The sequence below is a fragment of the Triturus cristatus genome, chromosome 6, assembly GCF_964204655.1.
Source record: "Triturus cristatus chromosome 6, aTriCri1.1, whole genome shotgun sequence".
Lineage (NCBI taxonomy): Eukaryota > Metazoa > Chordata > Amphibia > Caudata > Salamandridae > Triturus > Triturus cristatus.
Genome location: NC_140589.1, coordinates 1,679,590,772 through 1,679,609,907, shown reverse-complemented (window position 1 = coordinate 1,679,609,907; position 19,136 = coordinate 1,679,590,772). Strand labels below are relative to the sequence as shown.

The 19,136-nt window shown below is 48.1% G+C and overlaps 1 protein-coding gene and 1 non-coding gene across 2 annotated transcripts in view; one reads left to right on the top strand and one right to left on the bottom strand.

Annotated features, from left to right (window-relative positions):
- The window catches only part of LPGAT1 (lysophosphatidylglycerol acyltransferase 1), a 601,684-nt gene that overhangs the window by 51,421 nt on the left and 531,127 nt on the right, over positions 1-19,136 (top strand). The gene's annotated exons all lie outside the window — the stretch shown is intronic.
- LOC146821812 (U6atac minor spliceosomal RNA) lies at positions 6,577-6,701 on the bottom strand. The gene has a single exon (XR_014965199.1). It is a non-coding gene; the product is annotated as a U6atac minor spliceosomal RNA (small nuclear RNA).

Sequence of the window (19,136 nt, the reverse complement as noted above, 5' to 3'; positions counted from 1 at the left end):
CCCACCCCTGTGCCTTCCTGTGGCACTAAGGCGGCCGCCCTCAAGGGGGGCGGGCCGCTGCGCAACCCCCACCCCGGGCAGCCTTACATAGTGCCAATATCGGCAACCGTTATCATATAATACATCAGTACATAATCATAATAAAACACACGACACTGAATGTAAGTGGAGAAATATTGCTGCAGGTTTATTAGCATAATAAATATGCAAACACGGTGGGTTATCTTACGGGCGATCCCAGGGCAGGCCAGCCCCATGGCGCCTGCCCGTCTGATAAGCCTAGGGTCACCATGGCAGCGCCAATTGGTGACCACCAAATGTTGGGAGGGTCCACCCCTCCCATCCGTGAACCTCCAGTCCACATGCTTCACCACGCCCCCCCGTGATGGGTGGGCGGAGCATACATGGCAGCCCCCGGTTGCTCAGACCCACAACCGCCTGTCGGTAGCGGGGCGCCGTAGGTCTTCCAGTGGACACGCTAAAAGATCCCTGGGTATCCTGGCTTAGCACCACACGGTGCTGCTGCATGCTATACCCCTTGGTATGTGCAGACCCTGGATCGCCCTGTAACTCCTCCACAGCCTTGGGAGTGGCCACCGTCACTACCAGGGCCCCCCACCAAGGTAGACCTATTTCCTTACAACCTGCTGCAGCCAAAGCTTCCCCTAGGCCCAGTAGGTCCAGTCTATTCGCAACCCGCAGCTGCCAAGTCTTCACCAAGGTCAAGTAAAATTAAATTCATGCCTAGGGTGGAGAGGTGCACCCCATCACCCTCCAGACACCCTGTTGATTTGGCGTGTAAAAGGCCATGCCTGACGAAGCCAAAGCCTCTTAGCTCAGTGAACTTGCACATGGCGCTATTAACTTTTCTCCTTGACACCTCAATGGCTTCTCCTGAGCGGGCTCCTTGCCAAGGTAGCCTATTACTAACAGCCTGCTGCAGCCAAAGCTTCCCCTAGGTCCAGTGGAAAAGAACCGTGCCTAAACTAGGGAGGTGCACCCCATCTCCCTCCCGGCACCCTGTGGACTTGGCGTGTATAAGACCATGCCTGATGAAGCCAAGACCTCTTTGCTCTGCGCAACTGCGCATGGCTCCTGGTAGGCCATCATACCTACAGCATACTGATACCGGGCTTCTCCCAGGTCCAGTCAAAACAAGTCTACGCCCAACCGGGCCGGCGGCCAGCGTGCACCATATGGACAGGTTCCCCCAACCTTTCTAAACTCCTCCGTGGATTAGACTGAAATGACCTTAAACCTAAATAGGCGATGGTCCAAAGTTGCCTTTGCATGGCTAAATAACAATCCCTTTGCCAAGACACTCCTGCCTGGCAGTGCCCAGCCTGCCTTCCTTCCTCTTTCACTCCGTTGGAGTATGCCCATCGTATTCCATCAGTCACCACCAAATGTAAAGCCTTGCCCTCCCAAAATTCGGCTAGTATACCAGGGAGAGACAGGTCAGAGTGACCCCAGAGGAGAACAACGTGTAAAATGCTTCTCTATTTGAATACTGGAAAAGCCAGTTGGTCTCCAACAGATTTATAGCTTAAAGTGTTCCCCCGGTGCTTCCCTTAATCATATGGACCGTAGGCCCCTGTTGGAAGGCCACTTCCACAACCTGCATAGCTGCCAGCCAGTGCTGTAGGGCGGGCGAAGTTACCCGGTACTGATGCTCGCAAAGGTACCTGTTTCGCCAAACTCACGGGCGTGCTACTCAGTGAGCAACCAGACTCTGCCCTAGTACCCAGAGGTCAAACCCAAGCCCCTCCAAGTTCTGCTGCTTCACCTGCCTGTTAACACGAATCCCAGGGCAGACCACCGGCCTATAACCCATGCTTGGCCATGCCTGAGCTAAAATACCTCTGAACAGCCTGACAACAGGCTAACCACCAGCATTGCGTTCTGAATGTTTCTGACACTGCCAAGAAACATGCGCATAACGACAGCAACTGGCACCATGCCATAAAAGTAACAGTTCAGCCTTCTATGAAACAAACGTGCCCTTGTGGCGATCAGAGTAGTGCTCCCTCCAAGCCAGCAGCCCTAACAGGCACCCGCACCCTCTTGGCACTGGCACACCCCCGCCACAGCTGCCCTCGAGTGCCTGGTCGTGTGAGGCCATAACCTATGTTTCATCACTGCGTCATACCGGGGTATGATGACCCATCTAACTCTACTGCTGAGTGCCCATTGCACCATCGCAAGTATGCCTTTGCCTGCTCAGAGTCTGGCTGTAAAGTTGGAAGACATTGACCCCCCAGCCCAGGGCGAAGATGGCAGCATTACAGTATCTGGTGCTATAGACGGTCCCCGTACCCCGATGGGACAGGATGCAATGCCCTTGCTCCTGTTGAGCACGAAACCAAAACCAATTGCTCACCCTGGTTTAATACCTTCCTGCTGCTAATCATTTCCTGGCTGAATGTTGACAAATCCATGTTCTGTAATGGCACTACTTCGCCGCCTGCACCATTCTGCCAGTGCCGAAAAGACCTTTGTCATGCTGCATGGCCTCATCAATCATGCCCTGTTCTAGCAGCGCCCGCTTCAGCCGAGGAGCAAACAACTCGCCGGTACCCCCAAACTGGCCCTGATGCGAGACAAACCGGGCCAAGGCACAGCAATGCGGTACTAACTAAAGCAGGTCTAACAGCGTCAACAGGCGTCCTCAGCTTACCATAGGCGTGGTGGAGTGAGGGTATCCAGTGAGAATCAAGATGACAACTTCCCATCTGACCGACCGTGGTGGGAACCACTCCTGCATATTCTAGTACACATGGTCCCAGTTCACATGTCACTGCCTGATGTACGTGCCCTAGGTACATGGTCCCCTTGCATGGCGGCCTGCCATTGAGACCCACACCAGTCCCCGATCAGTACCACTATCTGCCTACGCTACCATCTTGCCTGGCCTTCCTTCATGCCCAGCTGTACCACGCGATGATTGCTCTCCTCCGTCACTTGACCTGACCACACCTAGAAATACAAACACAGCGAGAGGAGGCAGCCTGTGACCTGCCCCAAAACCACTATCCCGCATCAAACCGACCCGATGAAAAGACAAGCGCCTAATGCTCAACACCCCTGGAAGACCCAGGAAATAACCCACCGATCAATCAATCGAGTAAATAACAACGGACATCCTTTCAGCATCTGAAGGCCTAGCCCCTCCGAAGTAACCTGGGAGCCCCACGCCAGGCCTCAGCACCTGTGGCGTGAGTGATCTTTGCCCACTACCGTGTGAGCCAGGGCCCCCTTTTTTTTTATTTTTTATTTTTATTTTTTTTTTATGACTGAAGCACACGAAAACAACCCTAGCTGTTCCTTGCCGCTAGGTCTTCCTACCCTCAGGAGACCAAGAACGACCAGGAAACAATAACACTCACTCAACACTAGGCGTTCCAAGTCCACTCGGCCTAATTTCCCAGCCGGTGAGCGTTCCAGATTCTTTAGCTTGGCCCCTCCTATGAGCTCCCTGTTGAAAGTGGCGAGCCGGACCTGCCCGTACTATCTACCCTTCAACTCATTGCCGCATGGCGGCACTACCCATTGCAACCCTTGTCAACCAGCTGGCAATGTGGGTTAACCTCCCATTAGGGTGGCGGCAGAGCATCTAGCATGTGTCCTAGATGCCCAATCTATGTGACGTTGTGCCGGGGTAGTGGAAACCTTACACTGATAACTGTGCATCGCACCCTCAGACAATCGTAAAATTACTTGCTATTTAATAAAGCTGTGAATTGCAATGTGTAACTGTTACTACTTTTATCACACTCCAGGAGTGAGAGGCAGAGCTAGCTACTGATGCACTGCCCATTATACATGGGGTTAACAGCAGGCACATCCCCTGTTGGGCTATCTTGTTTGGAAAGGATCCTTGAGCTGAGGATTACACCGCGATCTCCCTGCCAAGTGCAAGTGCACCTAAGAAATGAGCCAGTTTCATACCTGAGACCTGTAAATAAATCCCCGTAGACCGGCTACCTAACATGACCATAATGCGTGCTACCGCCTCAGAGTTTGCCTGCAAAATAACTGCTGTGATTCCAGGCTGATAAGAAAAACTCAAGCCTGAGGCAAGAAGTATTGATGGAAGGATCGTGATGTGGCCAAAATTGCAGTCACTGTACCCCCAGTGGGTTGACCCCTACCCTGCCCATCCTACTTACTTGCTGAGTCCTATCCCAAGTACCTTACCTGCTGACCTACAGTGGCCCTTGGTGCTGAACAAACTATGCCCCGGTATGCTTAGTATCCCCCGGAGCTGCTAGCCTCCCACAGGAAGAGGTGGAACTGGGCCTGCCTATATCTAAGAATACTGGAGGATGTATGTAATTTGCCCTCCTTTGGATAAAACCTGCCCCTACCTACACATGCATAGATTCGTGTGCTGAACTACAGCAAGGAGCATGCCCAAGTAACTTGCCCTTCTATGAGACCTGGGCAGGAGAGGACCTGCGACATACCCCACTATGGTTGACCTACGCAGATCCCAGCTGTGCCCACACACAAGGGAGATTAAGCGATTTGCCCAGAATCACAGGATGTTTAAGCGTCATTGCCGAGACGCCCACCCAGTTCCCCATGTCCAAGGCCCAGCGCCCTAGCCGACAGGGTAACTCATCTCCCCAGCTCTCCATCTTGGCGGCCCGATCTGTACTCCTGTGACGCTGAACATACCAAAGCTAATAGTACTGGCTTGGCCATGCCTCTGTGTTGCATAAGATCAATGAGTCATAATTGCGGCAAGCAGGCATATCATTTGGAAAATGCCTCGGTTCAGGCATGGTGAGGCAGGGTCACCAAACACTACGACAAAATACATTTAAAACATACAAATGTCTGTGTATGTGAGCGCAAAGGTGATGACACGATAAACCTGATTTCCCGGAACCTGACATACTGCGCACATATCCTCGCATCTCTATATATACAAAGCGAGGAGCACTACTAACACCAAGCCCATCTATTGGCTGCTCAGTGCTTATGATTGCATATAGTGAAATAAGTACCCCTCCTAGCTCAATTGCAAGGCCCACTGAGAGCTATTCTACCCTCATGTCAGCCTGCCTGCGAATACGACAGCTGGGCTGTCCCTCCACACCAGTAAAACGCCAATTCTCCATGAAAGACACCAACAGAGCCAGGTGCGCCCTGCGCCAGCTTCAAGTATGGAATAAAAGTAAAAACAACTGGTCTGCAGGGCTCCCTAACTAGCTGAGGCAATGACTAGGGAGTGAGGATGCATGCCTACCGGGATTGACTTCTCCACAGGATGTAATGCAGCAGAAAAACACCAACACGTAGTCAGGCCAGGCCCAGCCTGCAACTCCCAAAATCATATATGTCACCCAAGGAATGTGATATGTCACAAAAGCATATCTCCGAGCAATCACCACCTCTCATTGTGTAAAACTACTTAAACACAATATAGCGCGTCTCCACCTTCAGGGACGGGAGTGTAAGCGACATGCACGCAATCCAATTGTGCGTACGCGACCCCGAGGCTCAAAAACCTGGTGCCATTGCCAGCCTGGGGCCTCATACATGCGAAACATGCGCCCACTGAGCAGTACTGTTCTTTTCAGCCACGGCTGCCGGATGGAAAGCTGGGGGCCGCACAATGGATTCAAGCCCGTAACCTGCAGATGCCAGAGCATAGCCCACGTGCCCCCCGTGCGCATGCATGCCTCTCCGTGTCGCCACTAGTGAGGAGATAAAAATTATAGTGCGACTCTACCTGCCGGAAAAGGAGCGCTTACACGAGCACCGTGTTTCCATTGCACATTCAGGCACGGGAGATACAGACAAAAGCGAGGCTCGACCCGAAGGCACTGGAGCGCTGAACACGGGCCCGCAACTACATACTAAAACCCAACAAGGAGGCTCTGCCGGGGTCCAATCAAGCGATCCCAGAAACACCCAAAACTGCAATATCCCAATCCGGGGCCTATACAGCACGAACTTGAGCTATAACTAACCAGGCAAAGAGCACCCACACTCTTGGCCTTCTTCCCTTGAGGTTATTATGACATCGCGCTAGCCCGCCCAAGTCCAATCGGCATCCGCGCGCTACACATAGCACCCGCTCCGCCGCAAGGGGACACACCAAAATGACGCAAGCCTACATAGTGCATACTCTGCCATACATGACACCGTGCCCACATAGCACTATCAGATAAATGCCCCTCACCTCCCATGGCTGATACTCTGCTCCGGTGTCCACATTATATATATATATAGCGAGAACTTGGCCCCACGGTAAAGGGGGGGGGCCCCACATGGCACCGCCTTACATCCACATTCACGCGCGGGGAAAACAAAGACCCGCCTGCGACAGCGCGCGCGTGTCTGAGGCCACACCGCCTCTCCCTACAATGCCCACGCTGAGGCCCGAACCTGGACTCCCCAGATCAAAGCCACCCGCATTCCACACCCAGGGACTTCTCACGTGTACGCGACCTCGCCGCAGCGTAGCCGACGGTCCACATCCTCTCCTCGACAAACCAATTGCGCTAACTTCCCTTCTTAATCATGCGTTGCTGCACTGTATTACTAAAACGCGCATCATGCCTGACATGGTTTAGACGCCAGTAAGTAAGTAACGGTGCCTTAACCGTGCATGTGTTGTAAAGGCCACTAGGACACCCCTTCCATCCTTGTCAAGGGAAGTGCTAACCTTCTCTCCTTTCATCCAACGCTATCCGTACATGCCAGCATGTGAGGCAACTGGTGCAAGAAAGCGCTATGCTGCCCGATTCTGGTCAAACGCGCGCCATGCTAGCTCCCGCCTCCCAAAATTAGCCCTTTTTGCAAAGTAAACAATGTTCTCTTAATGTATGCTTGGCGGTGTGCATGCAGTTATTGAATAACGTACCTTAAGTTGTAACTTGTGAGTAAAAAGGTGTGCCTCCTTTGAAAACAGTAACCTGCTGACCTATTTACATCAAACGCCCTCTGTAATCTACTTGGCACACGTTCTTAGCAGCAGGAACACCTACCCTCTGCACTAACTTCCCGTTAGTCTAAGCCTCAACTCTACAAAATGCTGATCTCCCCAGGAGGAAATTAATCACACGAGTAACTTGACCCACACGTGAGATCTGAAAGAAACGCAGCATCCGGTGCTTCAAAAGCCTAATAAACATCCAAACCCGGCGCCCACAAGAAGATGGCACCACGGTCGCACCGTCCTAAATCCAGCCCTTCCGGGGCCTCCTCCACGCAATCCCTGCGCTCTACCACTGGGCTACACCCCCTGGCATAATGACACCCGTGCTCTCAAAAAGACAATTCCGACTCTCGCACCCTGGTCCCCTGCTCCGAGGTCGGCAGCACTGTGACAGAAGCGGAGATACCGGAGAATCGAACCTGGGGCCACAGGCATGCACCGCATGCGCTCTAACCTTGAGCTACAGCCCCGCAGCCACGAATGCCTTAATAAAAGCACCGATCCGGGCCCTCCCGGCCACGCTATGGCACCAAGATCACCCGCCGCTCCACCGAGACTCTCGCTTCCAATCAATCACCAACACTTACCGGGATAACTGAGACCTGATCCGGGCTAACCCAGTAACGCTACCACCCCGGTGTTGCATAATTATATAGCGCGAACTCGGCCATTAAGTGATTAAGTGATTTGCCCAGATCACAGGCTGTGGACGCGACCACGAGGCTCGAACCCAAGGTCTGCAGTCTTGCCGCCGGACCACATCCCGTCCCCAGGGCCTTCAGGCCCAATGAGAGCCCCTTCCAGGGCAAATAACCAAGGCTAAGGGAAGCCGCCGACCGGGACACGTCTAACTGCCGGCTTTCAACGTACACATTTTTTATATCGCCCACCTCAAGCAGACTCACCGCGACAAGCGGACGTTCTGGGCCGCAGACGATCGTACCAGGCGAGCGATCGATCGAAGTGTGACTCTATCTCTCCCAGAGAACACGACCGACGCGGAACCAGCAGCTAAGGCAAAACGAACGGACAAGAGGGCGAGGAGGGGGCGGGGACCGAATATGTACCCCCCTCAAGGCTCCTCCCCGCCGGAAGCAGCTACCTGACTGGGGTCTCCCTAGGTCAAGCCCAGGGACAAGACCTCCCACCCCTGTGCCTTCCTGTGGCACTAAGGCGGCCGCCCTCAAGGGGGGCGGGCCGCTGCGCAACCCCCACCCCGGGCAGCCTTACAGAGGCCGTAGGGAAGTTGGCGTGATCCCAGCAAGAATAACACTGGGAAGGTATCTGGGAGATCAGAAGGATACCAAACAGGCTTGGTCTCTTACTTTGCGGTGTCTGTGAGCGGCTGGAGGCTGCGTGGTACTCGGCACAGACCTCATGACAGAAGCATTGTAAGGTTTGTCGAGCCGTAAGCAGCCGGGTGTCGGAGCCCTACTCTAATGAATAAACTAGCACTGCCATAACCAATAGGTCTCGCCTTTTGGACCTTATAAGTATGTCGTCGGGCAGCACATTATCCCTGGGGCTGTGCCGCCAGGGATTGTCGAGCTATACTTATATTACTACACACTGTTTTTGTGTGTGTGGGTGTTCGTCTGGCTGGCTGTCTGTCTGTCTGTGTGCGCTATTTAACGCTGGATGAATGCCATAAAAGTGTATCCAGCCATACTCCGGTGCGGTCACGGAGTATGAGCTTTATTCGGGCTCTCCGCCAGTTCTGTAGTGTGCAGAAATGTGTTTCCGTGTGTGTCACCGGAGTGGCCTCCTGTACAGTCCACTTCCTCTTGCTGCTCGTGGGTCAAAGAGTGATGTTCTTGTCTGCGAGGAGGCGCTCCAGGATTGGAACGAGAGAAAGGGTCGATGCGACGGTGCCAAACACACAGGCAGAGTACAGAAAGATGAAAAGCAGAGTTTTAAAACCGTAAAAACGATCATTAGTGGTGAAGTTATCGCGTGCGTGGACAGTTATGTGCACAAAAGGCTGAGGCAAGGGGAGAGGACGAGGGAGTGCTCATTGCAAGGATATTTATTTTAAAAGGAAGACGCCCGCAGTACAGTCGATGCATTGACCGCTCCCCGCGGCTATGAAGCCGGTCTTTAAGTAGTTGGGATAGGCGCGGCTTTCCGGCTTTGCCCCTTAAAACAACCCACATTCTGATAAGGCGACCAGCAGGGCTGTCAGAAGATCCCTGCCTCCAAGCTTATATTGGCCAGAACTTCAAACATGATCCCTTTTGACAACGGATGTGAAAGAATGTTTAGTTTTTACCATCTGGACAGTGGAGCATTAGTTTGGCACCTTTTTAGGTCGAGCCTCAGTACATGCACTGCTCTGCGGCATGCTGTATTGGAGTATAGAATAAAAGCCCCGCCCACATTTGTCATTGGCTTGTCATTGTCCTTCATAAATGCTGGCTTCTGATTAGTTAATCGGCTTGTTAGTCCCTCTTTAGTACCGCCTTGTCTTCATTCCTCATCTCTCATGAGGACTGGCCCTTTTACTTTGGTTGTTACACGGTATGTCCTTTTTAGTCTGGAAGCACTATTCTCTTTATTGAGTTTCTCCTACTGCAGGCACGACGTGCTTTTTTGGAACATGCAGCACGCCATGCATGTTTTCACTTTTTGAGCAGCTCTGAATAATGGCGGCCTCTTCCTTGAATAGGTCTCGCCTTTTTTAAGTTTGAGCTATTGGCATTGTAAATGAAAATGCCTTTTATGTATGTGTTAATTAGCAAAACAAATAAATAAAAGGCATTGTCATTTACAATGCCAGTATTTACAATGCCAATAGCTGAAAGTCTCTAAAAGGCGACACCTATTGCACTGCAAATGCTTGTTAATGAGGGGCACGCATGAAGATTCAGGGCAGCAGCACAACTAGTTTTGGCATAATAGCAAGTTGCCCCCAGCCTGGAAGCCTTCTGCTACTGGCGTACAGATCACATGAGATGGCATGTAGCTAGTAAAATCTACATGCTGTGAAAATTAATCTCAAAACTGCGACTAAACGCTCATTTGAGTACCCAAAACCGTTCGCCAAAATAACTCCACAAAAACACAAGTTGAGGAAATCATTTCCTGATGACTAAAACAAATTAGGTGTAGCAGGGGAGGCAAACACATGCCTTAAGCACCATTTGTCATGTGAGGGGACAGAGACTGCATGGGAGCTCTTACGCGTGGTTGAACTGAAATGCTAGCTTACACTTTCAAAGATGCTTCTAGACTTAAGCAGGTCCGGGGAACATCAGTAAATCTTTCATATTTTTTTTGTAGTTTTCTATAACGCGAACTCGATTTGAAGGTATTGGAGTGCTGTACATGGACACCAGTTTCATTACACAAGGTCGCATTCATTTTCTTTTTAAGGCTCGGAAAGATTATGTGATGTGTCCAGAATCACAGGATTTTAAGCCGACACAAGACTCCAACATGGTTCCTTAGTTTCAACATCCACAGTCTAGCCGTAGTGCCACATCCCGGCCCGGTATAGTGTGTGTGAGAGGGCTTGGGTGGAGTTGGGGGTGGGGGGATTTAGCATAGCTTTAGGTTACTCAAGATTCATTGACACTAGTGCGAGTACACCTGTTCAAACAAGACCAAATGCACACGTGCTGAAAAACGTAAAGGGACACCCGATTACATACAAAGGGCTAACTTGTCCGCAATGGTTTTCAAAGTATTCAAGGGAAGATGAAAATAACATGCCTTGAAAGCCACAGTATAGGGACGGCCCTGGTACTTTACCTGTTTTAAGTAGAGGTGCGGTCAACCGAAACGCTTTCAGTTTTGGACCCCAGAAAAGGCAAGCAACTAAAGCTTTGGAGGAAAAAGTTACCTTCCCATATCCCACCTTGCCTTGCTACCCAGCTTCCCTTGCTACCAAAAGTCTTAGAAAGACACTTAAACATTTTTCTCAAGGCATTTTTAGATCCGAATGAGATACTAGATAAAGCCCAGTTTGGATTCAGGAAATCGCATAGCACTGAAACTGCGTTAGTAGCAGTTACTGAAGACATTAGGGACATCTTGGATGGGGTGATAAAGCTGCTGTGGTCATTTGGACCTATCCGCATTCTTTGACACCCTGAGTCATGTGCTATTGAAACGCCGGTTGATGGAGATATGTGTGCAAGGTAAAGCTTTTGAGCTACTATGCTCTTTTCTTCATAACAGGGAACAAATAATCAATACGGGAGACTGTAGTTTAAAATCTTTTGTCCTACCCTGTGGAGTTCTGCAAGGCTCCTCAATGAGCCCTACATTATATAACATATATATAGCTCCTCTGCATGAATTAATAGGATCCTGCGGTTTTTGTGCGGTCTCCTACTTGGATGACACTCAAATTGTGGTATCCATGATCAAAAATACAGAAGAGGTGGCCCTGAGATTCAAAAATTGTATGAGTGCTATAGTTAACTGAATGAGTTCACACTATCTGAAACTAAACTCTGAAAAGACAAAGATGCTCCTTTTTGGACAGGATACTTCCTTTGAGAATGCTTCCTGGTGGCCACAATCCCTTTGCTCTTCGCTTCCCGGTTTCAGAAAGCAAGAAACCTGGGAATTATATTTGCCAGTGTAGAAGTGAGATTTTTTAGGTCTCGCTGAGCCCCAGCGCTTGCGCTGGCTCGAAGAGACATTTTGTATGTGGGATTTTCAAAGTGCTGCTGGCTGGCCTAACGCTTGCGTTCATGCGATCGTGCACGCGTGCAGCCGGCCGCCAGCAGCACTTTGAAAACTCGTGTGCGTCATCGCGATCACTTTCGCTTTCAGAGCGATCGCGATGACGCACGCGCACACACAACTCCCGCTTCTCCCCCTCCCCCACCACATTTTGCATCTCCGGCCGCTCGCGCGCGGCCAACGCTTGTTTACAGTAGACTTTGGGGACCCATTTCCTTGCTTACATCTAGGCCCATGGGGTTCTTTATAGGCCACTGCCCTCTTGACGTCACCATTACAAAGACAGCAGGCAGGTTTTGTTGTCACTTTCGTGCTGTTGAATAGCGCTATGAAAATGCTGGAATCTCGATTCCACGTCTCACCATGTTATCACCACATTAGTCACGTGGTTTCGAAACGAGCAGATTTATTGTTACTGTAAATTGACCTGCTCATATTTTGTACTATTTTGACTTGTGATTCTGCCTGCATCACTGGAAAGCACTTTCTCTTGGACACCAACGCGCTCAATGTCTGTTAGGCATTATGGATATTCGTCACAGTTGCCGTGCTCTCTTTTTAAATTTCGTTCCTCTTCTGTCGTCTTTTTCTGCGGATGCGAGCTGTCACTTTTTTTTTCTCTGTCTGAAGTGAGCAAGCCTGGCTCTCCCGGCCTCCAGCTCTCTCCTTCGCTCCTCCGATGGCTCCATGGGGTGAAATGGGAGCGCTCCTCTTCTCCTGACGAGCTGTTCTTGTTTCTGTTGTTCCGAGGGTCGTACTGTTCTCTCAAGTTGTTCCTGGGACCCTACTCATTTACCCGAGTCAAATCCAGTCAAAGTCCTCGTTGTCAAGCCCCCATCCGCAGCAAGCGCCCGGAGGAAAATCACCTGCAAGGCTTGGCTGTAATATCTTTATATGTGCATGAAAATCTTCTCCTGATCTATTCGTCTCTGCCCCTCCCACTGTGTCACTCCCTCCCTCCTTACTTGTGCCCCCTCTTCCCTCCCTTTGAAACAGGCATCACTTTGGTGCAGGTTGTAAGCCTACAGGAACTGAAAAAAGACTGGTCAGCCAAAGTCTGTGGCCATCTTGCCATAGCGATATTTTACGGACCACAAAAGGAAAGGCGGGCACAGGCAACAACAAAGCTATAAAAAACATATTAATAAAGAGTTGCTTTGAGTCTTATTTACTAACCAACTGTGTAAAATGCATGGATGCTTTAGTACTATATTTCTATAGGTTTGCAACAGCAAACATTTCTGTGCAAAACGGGAAAAAGTTATCATAACTTACATTTAGAACTATACAAAAACTAGGTAAACAATGACTTTCTTCCGGACTTTTACTTGTTATTGCAGTCATTATGAGTTAGAGGGACTCTGAAACGGCGAATGTGTGCAGTATGTCAACTTTTGTAGGCTTTCATCTGTGCATCACCTAGTGGTAAGTTTCTGTAGATTGAAACAGTTTAGAGAATGAAGCACCATAGAACCTGACCTATTTACCCTCAAGTGTCATAGAAAACCGATCCCTCAGGCATCTCATGCAAACACAGTACGAAATCCTTGCTTGGTTATGCTTGGTTGGGTGACTGAGCCTGGATTTCCTAGCAAATACTTATTTACATAGGTTAGGCAAGCATGAACCATTGGTATTTTGTAGTGAACAGTTGATGCAGATTGGGGTGTACAAAATCTCCCTATTTCCACGGATAGAGTAATTTCACAGTTACACGCACATACACTCACCATACACTAGGGCCCATTTCACTAACATACACTCAAATACTCCACCAGCACTGAACCTGTGGAAAGAAAACTCCTAAACACCCCACATCTACACTGAGGTCGAAAAGACCTAGTTATTGTAATTGTCCCGAGTCATAATCTAAACAATCCATACAACAATAATCAAATAGAGTACTCAATAATTGACAAGAAATAATCACCAACACCGTATTTAAAATTATGATTCTTTATCTAAAATTAGTCAAAAGAAATTAATCAGAGTAAATCATTTTCTCATAATTACCTATTCTAGCTAAATGTCAGAATGGGTCATCAGGACAAGTCTCTCAGTAGAAGTCTCCCGAGTCACCGTCCTCACAGCATCGATCCTCACCAACGCAGGTTTGGGAAGAAGTGGCAAAGTGGCCTCCCTCCCTCTCTAGGCTAACAATATTTATAATGAAACTTGCAATATTATAGAAACATAAAATGTTCTACACGTCTGCCAAACCGCTGAGCAGAGCGAGCAGGAAAGGATGTAGCATCGCTACATTTGGAAGATCTCCGCTCAGGAAAAAAATCACAAAAATAAAAAGACAGAACAGGAACTAAAAAATGTATCTTTCAACATCCACATTTCCTCGGAACTAACATGATGACTTCAGAGTCCATTTAGTTCATTCTTTATGGCTCCTTTGTCCTCCAAGGTTATTCAGACATTTCTTGGTGACTTGCCCAGCACTGCTACTGTCCTCACGGAAAATTTTAACCAGGCGAAGACTGTGGTCAGATGATTCGACCATATTCAGCAAGGCCCTCTCATCACAAATCTCTCACTCGAGGCCAGGCTGCAAACGACGGACATTTTATTCTAGGCCAAAATAGACCATCTTAATTAAAAGAGACAAAAACAACGTTACCACAGCATAGTGATTAAACAGTGTTAACCCCACTAATACCCTTATGTGTATGTAATTATCTAGCCTTTGCAACACAGAAAAGCATTAATTCAAAAGCGTTTCGTGCTTTAAAATAAACAGCACTCAGCAACGTTTATTTAATAAAACATGCACATTTATTAAATAGCAATACGAAAGCATTCCCTCGTGTCGGTTTTCTTCTCATTAGTACATGTTGATAAGTTTAAACATATACACAAAACAAATAATTAGTAATTTAATAATTAGTAATTTTAATTATGACAAATAGACAAACCAGAGCTTAAAAACCCAATAGATTTTCATCAGAAAATTCTGCTCCAGCACAGTCGATTATGGGTCAGAGGGATTTCATCACTGCCTGAAGGTCTACAGACTTTCTTTCTCTCTCTCTCTCTCTCTTCTTTGTCCCTGGCCAATTTTTTTTTGTAGGCATATCCCCATCCCAAATTTGGTAGAGAATCAGAGGAAATAAGGTTATTTTGCTTTGGTTGGTGCTGGTTACTTTCCTCACGTACATTGCCTGTGCATGACCGCACCCAACGCTTAACTTGCATGAAATTATGATAAAATGCCAGTTTGAGAATAGATATGCTTCTCTCATTGAGTTGCATTAAAAGTTAGTGGACAGCATGTCAAGGGCAACCACCTGCAGCATACTAGCACACCAAAACTCTAAATCATGAGAAATTATTTTAACAACTTCGATTTGGTTTTTGTTGCTACTGAGACAATTGAACTGAGCCTGTTGTTCTTCGGGTGGATTTAGTGTCTTTTTTAGACTGTGAATTCCAGTGGTTGTCGATACCATAAGTATTTTATTTGGTGTCACTCATGATTAGGCAAGACGAAAAGTAAAGGATGGAATGCTAGAAGTAAGATAAATCACTAGAAATTATTTTAACTACGTCAGTGATTTATATTCTTTGCAACTGTAACCACCCCCCAACTCCGAAATTAGTCAGTTGTACTGCTATCCTTGCTCTAGAACATAGCTAACACACATTGGCAAAGCCAATTGCTCCGGCTTGCATTTTCAATAGTTTGACTTATTGGCATTATAAATGATAATGGCTTTTATTGATGTGTTTTGAAAACCTGCAAGCGGTGTGTAAACATGAAATTTGTACTTAAATTCCTTACTTACGCTTGCAGGTTACCAAAACACATAAATAAAAGGCATTGTTATTTGCAATGCCAATAGCTCAAACTCTCACAAATGCGAGACCTATTGCATTGCAAATGCTTGTTTATCTGTCTCACTGGTGCAGGGAGACCCTGAGTCTACGGGTTCAGTAAATGAGGATCGACACTGGAGTGGAAACAAAACACAAGTTTATTACATCTCATGAGAGAGTCCCATCTTTCAGACACCAAGTGCCCAAAGGAGGGGGCTAACGAGTACAAGTTCAAACATGGCATTTATACATTTTGGTGCCTCGTGAAACGCATTGAAACCACTTCGTCATTGTTACATAATTCTTACACAACCCCTTTGTGTAATGCTTACATGCTGATCTGTAGAATCCTGATAAACCCCTAGCCACGTCACTTTCATAGACAGGCAAGGGGGGTTACAGGTGTTGGTGGGCTAACAGATAAAGCATCTGTTCACTTAGGCCCTTCGGCAGGACAGGGCTCCTTACTGTGACACCAGAGTATTATCAGTACAACCAGCTCTCAGTGAACACGTAACTTCTGACTTTGCAAAAATAGGCCCCACAGAAACACAAAATGGGGGCTGGTAGACCAAATGGAAGAGGAGTAGAGGCTAACTTACCAGAATACATTTTTTACCGTTCAACACCAGTAATCTCTCTTAGAGATCAGACCAGTCATCTTACATCTTCTGGCTTCTTTGTTTTCAAAATTTTAAAGAAAATTCTCTCATTCCTACCTCATGATCTACAAAAACTGTGGCCACCTCCCTGGCATTATCTAAGCTGGATAATTGCAATGTCCTCTTAATGGGGGCACAGTAAAGCATCCTCAGAAGACTGCAGAGATTGCAAAAAGCATTGGTTCCGGTCCTAATACATATTTAAAAGTTTGAGTCCATTTCCAAGGCTAGGGAAAAGCTTCACTGGCTTCCCACAGAAAAGAGAGTTGCTTTGAAAGTACTCTGTATAGCACATAAAACGCTTAATCAAAATGGCCAAGATTTCCCGAAGAATAAATCTCCTGGTAAATTCCTAATAAACAGCTCAGATCCGTCACTGCTAAAAAAGTATCTGTTCTACTGATTCATAAGCTCCTGGGGGGGCAAAAGCTTCTCTTATGGTACATCTCACCTCCTGGAATAAAATGCCTTGTCATCTGAGAAACCAATCCAACTATATGGCTTTCAGAAAATCACATAAAACTTTCCCTGTAAAGAATCTTAGGCAGTTTTCTTTCAGATGGCAGCGGCAAGATGCCCATGTGCATTTGTCGCGCTTTATAAAATTTAAAATCCAATCAAAGCCATGTGGGCTCTCTCATGGGGGCGAACGGTGAAACTAAACGGCAGGACCGTGTCCATCCCCCACTCGTGTCACATGTGAAGCATTAGCCGACAGCCACCGGCACGTCTCCCTGACCCGTAAACCTCTCAGTTGAAAAGGAAGCAGTTCCCTCCAACACATGGCTCCAATGCACAATGTATGTGCTCTGAAAGAAGCAGTCTTCCGTGTGTAGCACCCTGCTGGCCCCATGCCGATCAAGCCACGTTGCCAGCATAGCTTGAACATACATAACTATTTCTTTGACCAGGTTCACACAGTACAGCAGGGAGAGGCTGGTGACTGACACATTAGGGTCCAAACGGGCCATCTAGCACCTTTGAACACAGTTGTGAGGAGCAGAAGTGGTGGAGTCTCTGAGGGAGGGGGACGACCCCGGTACACCCTCTTCCGTAACTCAGACTCTTTTCCTTGCCCCTGGAAGCAGTAGCACTTCCCCAACTGTATTCCTCAAATGGTGTTTTTTAGCTCTCACAAATTAAAGGGCGGTCGTGAGCCCATTCCGTAGGGTGCTCCCACACCGACGCCATCTTCTACTTCATGTGAGCTGTGGTTTTCAAGTTTGGGAAAGTTAAGAGAAAGGCGTATTGCTGGGGTTTCCTGTTGATCTACAAGGGGGCTAGTGCTGTTTGTAATCATACCTAAGCAGACCCCCCCCCCCCCTTCCAGGATATTGTTTACACAGTGGGGTGCTCGGGTAAACAGAAGGGAGGAAGGGATAAAGGGTGGGTGAATGGTGGGAGGGTAACTCTGTGAGGGGAAACAGAGACAAAAGCACCCAAAAATGCTGATTGTTTTAGAGAGAGAATATGGCTTAACATCCAGCACTTCCAACTTTGGAACCGGGTTTGAGTCTCGGTGTTGACTCTCCCCGTGCCTACAAAAAAACCAAAAATGCAGAGACATGCTGATCCTGAAAAATGTAAATAAAACCATGGGGAAAGCCAAAATAATGCTGTTTGTAAACTATATATGGAATGACAATGACAAATGCAGATCTGTACATTAGCACAATGGCAATCGGGACAGGTGAATGTGTACGGGAAGAAAAGCAGACATTTCAAACAGTCAGAAACAACATTTTAAAAATACAGTGCGCTTCAATAAACCTGCATGAACAAAGGGGCAAGCCTGCAAGTAACAGGGGCATACTCTATGGGAGGGGTTGACAGGCAAAAAGGAGGAACATGTAACTAACAATAACCAAATAGAAGCAAACCTTTGCAAAGAACACGCAAAACAACAAATTAAAAGTGATGGGCAGGCTGTAAACCAACAGAGTAGATGCAACATATCTTGAAGAGACCGCGCACGTGCTGCCTAGGTGAGACCTTAAAATGTAGGTGAGACCTTAAAATGTAAGAAAGTGTTAGACAAATGTAGAGGTGCTGTGAAGAGCACCAGTCATGCAGTAGGATGGGGCACCGGACCCTTGCTAATTTCTAAGTCGTGAAGGTGATGCTGTGAGCGATGGGGAATGTTGTCTCAGCCTTCGCTTCTGTGTAAGGCGACTGTATGACAGTTGTTTGGCTATCATAATGTGTCTGAATGGTGGTAAGACCACAAGAAGTTGCTCCACCCAGCAGGGACTTCACGTCAGAGCCCATACTGCCAACGGCTAGTTTAATAGTGGGTCTGTCCATTCCAGAGACCTTGAAAAGCTTTGTCTACATACATTTTGGGCTCATTAGTGTTGTTTGCAATGTCCGCCTCAATCTAAGAGGCTACACAGAGGTTCATATTGGCCGTCAGAGCTCTGAGGCTGAATTTAAAAGGTTAAAGATATAAGCAATTTCAATAACCCAAGTAGCACACCTTTCATTTGTCTTTAGGTCGAGCCTAGCGCAGCGCGCATGCGCTTCTCTATGGGGAGGCCTCTTGGAATCACTCCAGACTTTCTGTAAACTTATCCGTGTGGTTTTTCAACTTCCACACATTCTATTGGCCTTTTGCATGTGGCTTTCAAAAATGAAAGCACGCACTTGGCCAAAGGCGGGTGCATGTCCCACCTCATTGTTTACTGGTCACTTCCATGGTGTTTTGCTGTCGGGAGCGAGCAGGAGCACGCTGGGTGGCAGCTGCATTCCTCGCATTCCATGGCGGTTTGCCTGCGGGAGCGAGCAGTGCCTCCTTGTTTATATTTCCATTCCTGCTTCGCGCCTTTCTTCTTCCCGCCTCCCTTCCCATCCTCCTACTGTTTGTTTTCAGAGCTTCATGTACTACTGCCCTGAGTGCACAGTCATGTTCCTGCCCCTCTGTGAACTGCTGTTCTGCATGCACGGTTGTGTTCCCGTTACTCCTCGCACTGCTGTTGTGCATACACGGTTGTGTTCCCGCCCCTCCA